The sequence below is a fragment of the Quercus suber genome, unplaced genomic scaffold, assembly GCF_002906115.3.
Source record: "Quercus suber isolate HL8 unplaced genomic scaffold, Cork oak 2.0 scaffold_914, whole genome shotgun sequence".
Lineage (NCBI taxonomy): Eukaryota > Viridiplantae > Streptophyta > Magnoliopsida > Fagales > Fagaceae > Quercus > Quercus suber.
In genome coordinates this window covers 123,287-135,089 of record NW_027070338.1, presented here as the reverse complement: position 1 = coordinate 135,089, position 11,803 = coordinate 123,287, and the positions used below count along the sequence as shown (strand labels likewise).

At 34.5% G+C, this 11,803-nt stretch overlaps 2 long non-coding RNA genes across 2 annotated transcripts; one reads left to right on the top strand and one right to left on the bottom strand.

Moving 5' to 3' along the window:
• The first annotated feature begins 3,351 nt into the window (after positions 1-3,351).
• LOC136065280 (uncharacterized) lies at positions 3,352-5,197 on the top strand. Its single transcript, XR_010626908.1, has 2 exons — positions 3,352-3,430; positions 5,049-5,197. It is a non-coding gene; the product is annotated as an uncharacterized LOC136065280 (long non-coding RNA).
• Positions 5,198-5,368: 171 nt separating this feature from the next.
• LOC136065281 (uncharacterized) lies at positions 5,369-6,407 on the bottom strand. Its single transcript, XR_010626909.1, has 2 exons — positions 6,105-6,407; positions 5,369-5,910 (listed from the first exon to the last, which is right to left on the bottom strand). It is a non-coding gene; the product is annotated as an uncharacterized LOC136065281 (long non-coding RNA).
• Between the last annotated feature and the right edge of the window lie 5,396 nt (positions 6,408-11,803).

Below are 11,803 nucleotides of genomic sequence, written 5' to 3'. Positions count from 1 at the left end.
ATCTTTCATTGTGTATTTTCTGCTCTATGTAGATGATATTATCATCACTGGAAATAGCACTTCCTTTGTCTCTAAAATTCTCATCCTCTTGGGCAAGGAGTTTGACCTTAAAGATCTTGGATTGCTTCACTATTTTCTTGGTCTACAGATTGATCATACCTCCATTGGTTTGATTGTACATCAGTCCAAATATGCCTCTGATCTTCTCAAGAAATTTGGAATGACAGATTGCAAGCCTTGTAAAACCCCATGTTCTCCTAATCACCATCTTCTTCCTAATGACAGCCCTCTTTTGCCTGACCCTAAATCCTATAGGAGTCTTGTTGGGGCTTTACAATATCTCACTTTCACTAGACCAGACTTATCATTTGCTGTGCAACATGTCTGTCAACACATGAGCACTCCTACCCAAAATCACCTTCAAACTGCTAAACGCATCCTGAGATATCTTCATGGTTCTCTTCACTTTGGGATTGCATTTACTCCAGGTCCCATCTCCTTATCTGCTTATAGTGATGCGGATTGGGCTGGGGATCCTGTGGATAGGCGTTCTATCACTGGTATGGTGGTATTTTTTGGTCATTCCCCTATCACCTGGTCTGCTAAGAAGCAATGCACTGTGTCTCGTTCTTCCACAGAGGCTGAGTATCGTGCATTAGCCTCCACTACAGCTGAGTTGTATTGGCTCCGTATGCTCCTCAAAGATTTTGGCATTTTTCTTCCTCAACTTCCTCTTCTTTGGTGTGATAATGTTAGTGCCTTAGCCATTGCTTCCAACCCTGTTTTCATGCTCGCACAAAACACATTGAGGTTGATTACCATTTTTTTCGTGAAAAGGTTCTCCGCCATGACTTGCTCATTAAATTCATTTCTACTCATGATTAGCTTGCTGATTTGTTTACAAAAGGTCTTCCCTCTCCAAGATTCAATTGGCTCACATCCAAACTCATGTGAAAGTTCCCCATTTGTTTGAGGGGGGATGACAGTGCAAGCTCAAAATCAAGCCCAAAATCAAATATTGAAGGAGGAGAAGGAAAGGTTCCAACGGCTAGTTCTCAACCCAAAACGGTGTTGTGTAGTAAAGTGGTTAAATATAAAACACACCTAAAAGTGTAACGGTGTCATTTCTCATTAAAGCCAATGGTGCCGTTTTGGATTGTATTAGTCATTGAAGGATCACTCACGTGTGGAGGTTTGTTATGACTCGTGGGAGACAGTTACAATTCTGTTGTACCAGATTCCGTTGGGCTCCTCTCTGGGCTTCTCTCTCTCTTTCCCTTCTCTGATGTATCTATATATATTAGTATCTATTCACTTGTAATGTATTGAAGATCACTCTTTCATAGCAATAATATCTTGAGCTTTTCAATCCATTATTTCAGTCTCTGTTTTTCATTTCTGTTTTGGTTTACACAATAACAGTGAGATTGAGAGTGATTTTTCACTACAAAATAGTCTTCCACAAATTTTACCATTCATAAAGAGACAAATGTCTAATAAAAGGCTTATCTACTTTTTCGCTATGTACACTTTCAAAGCTACAAGCAAATGCTAGCACTTGTCTACAATATTCTCTAACAATATGCATTGCATTTTGCACAACTATAAAGAATACAACGAATAGAACAGAGCTCGATTTAGGTTTTCTTGGTTCTTCTTAGGAATCCTTAGATGGGCCACCTTGATGAACCACTACAAAAAACGCATTTTTTAGCTGCGTTTTTTTAAGCGGTGTTTACAAAAACACAGCTATAGAGTGTGTTTGAGCCACGTTTCACACAAACGCAGCTACAGCACTAGAAGTATAGCCACACCCAAAATCAGCTCTATAGACGTGTTTCTTGTGGGTTTAGCTGCGTTTTGCTGGGTTCTGCTTAAGCCGCGTTTTAAAAATGCGGTTACAAGCCCATTTGAATTTTTATTTTTTTATTTTTTTTTATATATGTCCTAAAGCCGCATTTACACAACACAGCTACAAGTCTGAGCATGTCTGTGTTGCATTTTTGTAAATGCGGCTTCACGACCCAGTATAAATGAAAAAGGAATAATTACCCGAGTTCTTCGAACACCCTAAGCCACTCTCTATCAAAGCCCTTCGAAAACCCTAAGCCGTGGTTAGACCCTAAGCTGTTCACGCCCTCTCTACCACTGATCCTACTCATTGACGCCGACAAAGCCCAGTCCTCCATCACCGGCACTACCTTGGGTCTCTCCCTCTCTCTCTCCAACTCTCAATCTCACTCAAGACACTCTCACAAGGCCGACTAATAGTAAGTTTTTTAAATTGTTTGTTTTGATTTTTGGTTTAGGGTTTCGATTTTGGCTTTAAATGGACTTTTTTGAGGGATTTGCTTTATGGGATTTTGATATCTTGTATTCCTTCCGTGTTTTTATTGTTGCTTTCTTGCTTTCAATGAATCTATGCACTTTATTGCAGTCTTGGAAATTTATCTTTGATTCTTGATTTTGTTGTTCGTTTCTTGCTTTTAATGCAACTTGGCCATCCTGTGTTGGCAGCCCATATCCTGTTTGGATTTTAGATATGTGATATTTTTTGGATTTTGTTTTCGTTTGCAGAACCCGCAAAAGTGGGAGCCTCGTGCATTGGGTATGACCTTTTTATTCTCTTCTTAAAATGAATTGTGGACACATGATACCATATTTTTATTTAATAAAAGTACCCTAAAGATGACATTCATTGCATTTTTGACTTATCAAAATAAGAAATATACTGGGCATTTGTTGAATATTTTTTTAAAAGTTTTAAATTAATGTGTTGTTTTCGGAAACTAAAAAAACCATTATGTTAAGATACTGTGCAAAATTTCAGAAGAAAATGTGCCTTATTATTATTATTATTATTATTGATGATTTTTTTTTTTTAAATATCAATAAGTGGAGCTCATAATTCTTTTTTTGTAATTATTTTGTCTCCTTTGTGTACTTTGATCAAGAAGTAGTCTTTTCTCAATAAAATTTCTTATATATATATATATATATGTATGTATATAATCAATAAGTGGAACTCTATGGCAAGCACTTGTATTGCTTTGTTGACATGAGGGCCTTATTTAGGATCCTTGCCAGTTAATTGTGGACACTTAATTAACTCGTATTTGTTAAAAAATTATTATATCTTTGTTTTTTATTATGAATAGTCCTTTGAAACATGAGCTTTTCAATTTAAAGTTAATTTGTGGTTTTTTCCTACCTTTGATCCCTTTTGTTTGTATCTGTAGATATTAATACACTTTAATACGTGTTCTAGTGAATGTTGTATATTGTTTGCATGCCTGATTGGTTCTTGAAACTAATTTAGATGAATATTTTAACCTATTACGCGTGGGGTATTTATAATTGAAATTTCTAATTGTATTTGCAGTGTTGCATTATTGAAACTTGCAGAGATGAATTATTGTGGTACAACAAGGTAGTGAATGTTGTAATTTGCTCACTTAAAAAGATTGTGGAAGTGTGAAAATTAATAGCTTGTGCCATGTGTTTGTGTGCATATATTTTTATTGAATGACTTCTGGATACTCAAGTGCTTTAGTGTTTATGATTTGGCTTGAGGATTATGAGGAACTGGGAAAGTTGGATGCATAATGCTTTGGGCTTATTTGGTTTCTTCTCATAGGGATGTGTAGATCATCTAGTATAATGGCTTGTGCCACTGTGTGCATCATGTATTGGTTTTGATTTTATTTTTTTTCTGGCCCAGATGGATGTCTAGATTGTCAACTTTGCTTTGGTATTTCTTCCTTTTTCTATGCTTTTTGTGTAAGGGCTTTGTAGTATAGGATGCAAGTAGTGATTTGTTGCTCAGCTAAGTGGGAAGCTCAAAAGCTCCACTTGTTTGGGGGGCTATGGCACTTTGCTTGAGCATTGAAGTGAAATTTGATATAATGCTTGTTATAATTTAAGAAATTTAAGTTTTCCGGGAGGGCACAAACCTTAACGTTAAGGTGAGAAGTTAGACCTAAATGTGAACTTAAGGTTTGGGGTTGAACCTAATATGGATTGATAGTCTGTTTAGAACTAATTAATTTAAGTAATGTTGCAGTCTGATGCATTTTCTCTATTTGGGGCTTACAGGGTAATGCCTGTGGAGGTCATTGATTTATTCTTTGTTGGATTCGGGTTTGTTTGGATGTCATAGTAATTTGGGTTTTATAGGGTGATGCTTGTGAAGGTCATTGATGTGTTTCTATGATGGAAAATTTTGTTTGGATGTCATAGTAATGATTCAGCATGGAATTTTACTCCTTTTTGTATGATGTGGACTTTATGAAGGGAGAGGAAAATAAGACCTTTATTTTTGAATGAGTGGATGCTTTAGTTTGACTACATCCAAATTTTTTTTTTTTTTTTTTTTACAGATTTCATAGATCCGATAATTTTGTATGTATTTTCTAGGTGTGCCTGTTGTATACACCCTGTATTTAGGTCTTTCTTTTTTCCTAATGAAGTTTCATTTTACTCATAAAAGGAAAATGTAATATTAGGTCAATATGTGGACAAATAGATAAAACCCTCTGTTTTTGGTGTGTCATTTAGAAATGGCACAAAAGAATAGACTGTGCCATTACTTAGATGAGATTTACCTTATATGCCAAAGTTGCTGAATTAAAGGCTCCATCAGATAAATGCCTTTGTAAGTAATCATAGTCATTGACTTTCTAATTTGACATTTGTCAAATTAGAATCATAGAGATTAGCATACATGAATAATCCTCATTGATGTCCAAATTTTAAATTTCTTCATAAAATTATTGATGTTAGTATATATTACTCATTGAAAGGGAGAGAGAATTGGTTGGTATTGTTGAGATTCTCATAATGCTTCGAGATTAGTATTCATGTTTATTCATGATTAACTGTTTTGATTCTTTACTTTGGGTAAGGTTTATAGAATCAATCAATTGTTGATTTAATGAAATCTCATATAATAGCAATGATTTTTTATTATTATTTCTTTTACAACCTCTCCTCCTTTGCCAAATGCTTTGGAAACTGCTTGACAAAGTTTCCTTGGTAAACCATTGCAGCTTTTTTATAAAGCTTCTTTTGGAGAAGAAGTATGCTTTGCCATATCGTGTACTTGATGCTACTGTTGCTCATTTTATGAGATTCCTTGAAGATAGCAGGATGATGCCTGTAATATGGCATCAGTCACACCTTGCATTTGTGCAAAGGTTAGTAACTTTTATTAAAGAATACCTTGTCTTGCCTGATTGGGTGTTAAGAAGAAAATTTCTCCTTGTTAGGATAATATGTTTTATGGAAAGTTCATTTGGTTCACTTACAATATGTTTTTTTGGAGGAAAGGATGGAGAGGGGTAAAAGGGAAAAATGGATTAATCATCTATTTGATTTAATGAAAATTATGAATTTAATAATGGGGAGGGATTAGGGACTCTTGCTCAAATGGCATTTCTCCGCACTCGATAATGGTGTGCATATCTAATTTACCAATAAAAAAAAAAGAACTAAAGGGAGGGGGAGTTTGATTCTTTCTTGATAGAAATCTTAATATGTTACCTCTTCTCTCCCTCTCTCTCTCTCTATTTTTTCCCCTCCTTATTGGCTTTACACTGTGTTTGGTTGGGGTGATTTTAGGGGGATGGAAAATATAGAGCGGAAAACTGAGTGGAAAACAGTATTTTCTACTGATTGGGAAAGAGAGGAAAATAGGAAGAGTGGAAAACCTGGGAGAAAATTTTCTCTTTCGGGTCCACAAATTTCGTCTCCCCAAATCGGAAGGAAAAGGCATGAGAGAAAATTGCCTCTTTGTACTTTTACAAAAATGCCATCCCAACGTCTACAACAACCCAGCGCGGGCGCGGCAGAATAAGAAGAAAGAAGTAGGAATTAACCACCAAACCCCGCAGCACCACCAAACACTGCAATCTAGCACAAAAAATTAACTCAAAATCAACACAAAATTAATGGAAAAACAATTAGAAAATCCAACTCAAAATCACTGCCCTTAATCAAACCCAACCCAAAACCATCATCTATAATAAAAGCATAAAACTCAAATTGTAAATAAAGAGGAGGAAAGAAAAATATTCTCAAAAAAAAAAAAAAAAGGAAATTTTTACCGTGTTCATCCAAAAACCCATCCAAAAAACGAAATCATCATCTATCATTTTATTTTTGACAAACCCATGTTCATCCAGAAACTTTAGTCCAAAATCTGGCCATCCACCCGCAACTCCTCACCAAAAAAAAAAAAAATGAAAGAAAGAAGGAGAAGAAAGAGAGGTGGAGACAGAGATAAGAGATAAAAAGGAGACAAAGACAAGAGGAGATAGAGATGTGTTTTTATGAATCAGAAAAAGGGAGGAGGGGTTAGGTGGGGGGTAGTTGGGAAATAATAAAGAAAAGGGAAATATTATTTTAATAAAAAAAGTATGTATAATAGATAAATTAATATGAGTGTTTTGTAAAAATAATAGTGTAAAAATGATGGTGTTTTATTTAATGAGTACAAATAAATTTATTTATTACATATTATGTAATAAGGGTGTAATAGTCAATTTATATATATTACATTTTCTATCATTCTCTTTTTCTCTCCAACCAAACAAAAGAGTTTTCTACTCTCTTACTTTTCCACCCCTCCAACCAAACACATAAGAGGGAAAACTAAAAATTTTCCATCCTCCCACTTTTCTATCCTCTCACAATTTTTCATCCTCTCACTTTTTCACTCCTACAACCAAACGGACCCTTAGAGTTGGCAAATGATCTGGTTTGGACAGAGTTGATATGTATAGGCACAGAAAAAAATGAAAAATGTTGCAGAAACACAGAGAATTAAAAGAAAGAACATTATCCTTATGAAACCTAAGGCTAAAGTTGTGGGCCTTGTAGCATCAGGCTAAACCTAATACGTGTCCATTATATTTAGTTAGGTTGTTAGTATTAAACTATTTATATTTGACTTCTCTTTTAAGTTTTGTCAGTGAGGGCATTCCTGTAGTTTCCTTATTGCTCAATGCGGGCCAAGGTTCAACTTATTTACTTATAATTTATAGTGTCTTAATTACAACTCTATCCTAGTTGAACAAGGGAGAGTTAATGGCTACAAATACTAAATACACATTGATCAACTTTTACCAAAGTTCAATTCATGAAATATTTGAGTTTGTTTTGTGAGTTCTTTGAGGGGTATTGTGCTGCTCTCTTCCATTTTCATATTAGATTCTGTTCATCAAGGCACAATCAAGTGCATCCACTAGCTGCTTCTGTTTACCTCCATTAGATCTTACACTTTCTAATCTCAAAATTCTAATTCATTCTTCCAACATTCAGCAACCCTGTTGCAGAATGGCTTATATCAGTGTTCTCTGCTAGGAAGTACAGAGTACAGACACTTCATCTAGGGTGCCGTACCCATGTTGTACATGCTGTGTCATGTTATATTTTTCAAGAATTGGTCATGTCACTGTATTGTACATGTACTTGTATCCATGCCCATGCTTCCTAGGTTCTCTGACTCCTAGACAAAGCAGATTTGATCCCTTGAGTTAACCCCAAACGAATTTCTTCTTCATAGCTTAAATCCTTGGTGTCTTCAGGAACAATGTTTCGTTGCCTGAAAGAACTAGTCTATTTTAGCTTTAGCTAGAGTTGAACCCTATACTTTTACTATCCCTAGCCCTAAACCAGTAGTTTCAATTTCAAACCTATGCCTATTATATAAGCATCTTTTGATAGGTTTTAAATCTTTATACATCAAACTCATGCCTCATTTTAATTGAATAGAAGAAAAATGTAACTATGTGGGTTGTTAACTAGTATGTAAATAGTATATTTCCCTCTTATCTAAATGTGACTACTGGATTTTAAGCTATTGTGTGCTATTCTAAATGTAACTCATGACATAAATTGATACACTATTGCATTTCCTTTTATATCTTGTTATTGTGTGAAATTCTTTGCAAGTATAAAAATGAACTTCGAAAGGAGGACAAAGATAACCTCAGAAATCTACTTGAAAAGCAAAGGCACAAATTAGTAAGGACATTGCCATTACTTGAGCTTATTCGTTGATATTCTCTTCTCTCTGTGTTTTCTTGCTCCTTAATCACTTGTTTATTTTTTAAACAGATAGTTGCTTATTTTTTAATTTATTTTTTTTATAATAGAAGCTTGGATAGTCTGTGATTTGTCAGGTTACTTTTTTCTGTTTCATATAATTCCTACAGCCTTGTGCAATGTGATGCAATTACAGGTTTTTAAACTAGGTTGATTTTGTTTTTTCTAGCTTCTCAATCTTACATACTGTTTTTGTAGTACTCTACCTTCTTCTTGCAATTTATTCTTGTCTAAGTTGGAGCTTGGATTTTTTGTATTTTCAGTTTGCTCTTACTGGAATTCAGTGCCTGCACTTCCATACATGCACTACAAAAAACGCGAGCTATAGCCGCGTTTACAAAAAACGCGGCTATAGCTAACATATAGCCGCGCTTCTAAGAAACGCGGCTAAAACCTCAACCTATAGCTGCGTTTCTCAAAAACGCGGCTAAAGCCAACCTATAGCTGCGTTTTTTAAACGCGACTATAGGTCCAGCCGAATAATTTTTTTAAAGGGGACTTATAGTTGCGTTTTCTAAAAAACGCGGCTATAGCTAATTTTTAGCCGCGTTTAAAACACAGCTAAAGGTGACCTATAGCCGCGTTTTTTAAAAACGCGGCTATAGGTCCAGCCGTATAACCTGAAGCTGCGTTTTTCAAACGCGGCTTAGTCAACCTTTAGTGACGTTACCTATAGCCGCGTTTTCAAAAAACGCGGCTATAGGTCCAGTCTTATAAATATGTCATTGACCTATAGCAGCGTTTTTTTGAAAACGCGGCTATAGGTCTAGCCTTATAAATATGTCACTGACCTATAGCCGCGTTTTCAAAAAAACGCGGCTATAGGTTACCCTTTTGTGACATTACTTGTAGCCGCGTTTTCAAAAAACGCGGCTATAGGTATCAAAAAAAAAAAAAAAAAAAAAATCTTCAGCTTCCCACGTGCCCCCCCTTTCCCACCTACATCCCCACCTACCCCACTTCTTCAGCTTATTTCTCTTTCTTTCTTTTTTTTTTCTCTTCATTCTTCACTTGCTCCTCCGTAAGTTCTTCTTTCTTTCCTTTTTTTTTTTTTTTTTTTTTCTTCCTTCCTCATCTGTGTAACTCTTCTTTTTTCTTTTTCTTTTTTTTTTCCTTTTTCTTTCTTCCTTCTTCACATTTGATAAATCTTTTTTTTCTTTTTTCTTCAATGGGTAACCTTTTTTTTTTTTTTTTTCTTCACTGGGTAACCTTTTTTTTTTCCTTTGTTTCTTTGGAGCTGATGCTTTTTTTTTTTTTTTTTTCTTTCTTTCATTTTTTTCTTCATCTCAAGCACACTGATTTGTCAATAGATCCAGTTTTTTTTTTTTTTTTTTTTTTTTTTGGTTATTTTATGCTTAGTTAGTAAGAAAATGGAGGAGATGCTATTGTGGATCTGTGCTCTTGTGTTGCTGATATTGTGATTATGTTTAAATTGGTTTGTGTTCTTATATTTTGGAGCACGCTATGTTTGATTCTGAATTTCTGGGTGTGCGTTTGATTTTAAATTTTTTGGGTTTGTTTGTATTGTGAATATGTTGTGTTTGATTTTAAATTTTTTGTGTTTGTTTGTATTGTGAATATGTTGTGTTTGATTTTGAATTTTTTGGGTTTGTTTGTATTGTGAGTATGTTGTATTTGATTTTGAATTTTCTGGTTTGTATTTTATTTTGAATTTTTTGGATTTGTGATTAATTTTGAATTTTTTTATTTGAATTTTGAATTTTGAATTTTCTGGGGAAAAAAAAAACCTATAGCCACGTTTTAAACGCAGCTTAAAGCGGGTTATAGCCGCGTTTTTCAAAAACGCAGCTATAGGCCTACCGGGTTAAAAATGTGGCTTCAGGTCTGACCTTTAGCCGCGTTTTTAAAAAACGCAGCTATAGGTATTACCTTTAGCCGCGTTTTCCATAGACCTGTTGCTGCGGTGTTTAGGCCATGTTTGTAAACGCGGCTCTATCCTATAGCTGCATTTTTGGGGTCTATAGTTGCGTTTTTTAAACGCGGCTAAAGACCATTTTTTTTTTTGTAGTGATGCTTGTACATTCTTTTCATTTTCTTTCTCTTTTAGTGCTACTTTTTTTATCTTGTATTGGCAACCCCATATCCAGTTTGGATTTTAATTTGGCTGTGCACTTGTTTGGAGTAGTAATCAGATAGAGCTTGTGACTTGAGTATGATTACCAAGTGAGTATCTTCGTTGGAAGGCTATTAATATTGCTAGTTGTGTCACTGATTCATTTGAACTTGGATTGTTGCTTATTGAATTCCTAGCCATTGAAAGTGCAGATGCTGACCATGTTCAACCAATGTTTGTCATTAGTCTGAGGCTCTTGCTATTCTGGATTCATATAATATTTTAGCACTCAATAACGTAGCTTCTTTATGTGTGGGTGATGTTTAGTTTTTGCTTTAGTGATGAATACTTTCATAGTTCTTGTAACTCTTTATATGTTGGTGAGGAAAAAGATTATAAGATACCAATGTTTGTTTTGTTGTTTTGTGAGGATGATGTTTAATATTTTTAATAATGATATGTCTGCAGGAGGGGAAATTGCGATTTGGAGTTTCTTTTATTTGAGCAAGAGTATGTGCTGTTTTGACTGCAACAATAGGCAAACTCTTCCCTTCTCTTGATTTCTCTTAAGTCTTTTAATACTATTCACCCAAATGTGATACTACTTGTTCAATTTATTTTATAGATTTTGGTGCTTGGTTGCTTTGCAAGATGTTTGTTGCAGCAAAATTGACTTCTGTAAATCGATTTGGTACTTTACTTGGGCGATGAAGTTTGTTACGATAAGCTCTCACTATCTCTTTATTTCAGTACTCCTATCCTAAAATTTGAAGGTTTAAGTATAGGATTAAGATGTTTATGAGCAAGATTTACCATTATTATGATTTAAAAAATTTTATATTTTTTGAAAGTAAAAAAGAGATTTATATTGAGCATAGTTATTTTTTGAGACTGGATTGTGTGTATTGTTAGTCTGCATTATCTGGATTTATGTATTTGTATGGGTTTGCTATAATGGGGTTCACTTGTGGTGTTTTAATTAAGGCTAATTTGATTTTTTCTCTTTTCAATCATACATACAATTTGTTATAAGGATTTATCTTTATATTTGTTGGATTCTACTAAAATATAGTAGTTCTAGTTCTTTTTATTTGTTTTGTCATTCCTAGGGCATGTTAAAAATCTATTCCTCATAAGTCTATAGGAACTGGCATTTTCTTTTTGGGTCCTTAGTAGAAGTGGCTGAGTTTGATACAGTGACAAGCTCTCTTTTCTCATCGTTCTCTCTTGCAATCATTAGAACTATACAATTTTGGGCTTTTAAAGTTATTTATAATGCTTGGGCTGCTTTTTTTAGGCTTTGGTGGACAGCCATAAATTCAATGTACCACCTGGTGAGGGTTTGAAATTTCCCTAGCAATTATTTTTCCTTTGTCCTGTCTTATTTAATTTTTTTCTCACTCAATCCGAATATGGTAATACCTCTTATTGTTGTGGGGCAGGTAAATTAACAAAGTTTGTAACCATCATTACGAGAGAATAATAATATAGGCTTTTGCTTTATCTTGTTATGATTTGCATGAGTCGGGCTTTTTTGGAACAACATGGATCGAACTTATATCTCTAGAATTGCATTAGGGTTTGAGCATTGATTGACTTGTTTCTTTTTAAATAGGAAAAACA